Genomic DNA, 419 nt, shown 5'->3' on the forward strand with positions numbered 1-419 from the left:
TGTGTGTGTGTGTGTGTGTGTGTGTGTGTGTGTGTGTGTATTATATAATATGTGTATGCCTATATGTTTATATTTCAAAAGTACATTACGCTTGAACCAGTACTAAAGTGATAAATCACCCAGAAAGCAATTTCTAAGCAAAAATGAAGGAAAAACAAAACAGGACGAAGAATAATATAAAGTCAACATATTATGTTGTCAAAAGAAAAAGGGGAAAAAAAGAATTCAACGGTCTGTGCAGTTTGTTGGTTGTTTAGAGAGATGGAAGAAGAGAATATTAAGTAAAAAGAAAACTGTGTTTAGGGAAGGCAAGTATCATGATGAATCATGCTGGAACGGAAGTCGTCGAGCGGGTGTGTATTTTAGAGACACACAGGCACGCATATACAGAGTAGATGGCCATTATCGGAATGCGCTGA

Source organism: Octopus bimaculoides, chromosome 8, assembly GCF_001194135.2.
Source record: "Octopus bimaculoides isolate UCB-OBI-ISO-001 chromosome 8, ASM119413v2, whole genome shotgun sequence".
NCBI classification, from domain to species: Eukaryota; Metazoa; Mollusca; class Cephalopoda; order Octopoda; family Octopodidae; genus Octopus; species Octopus bimaculoides.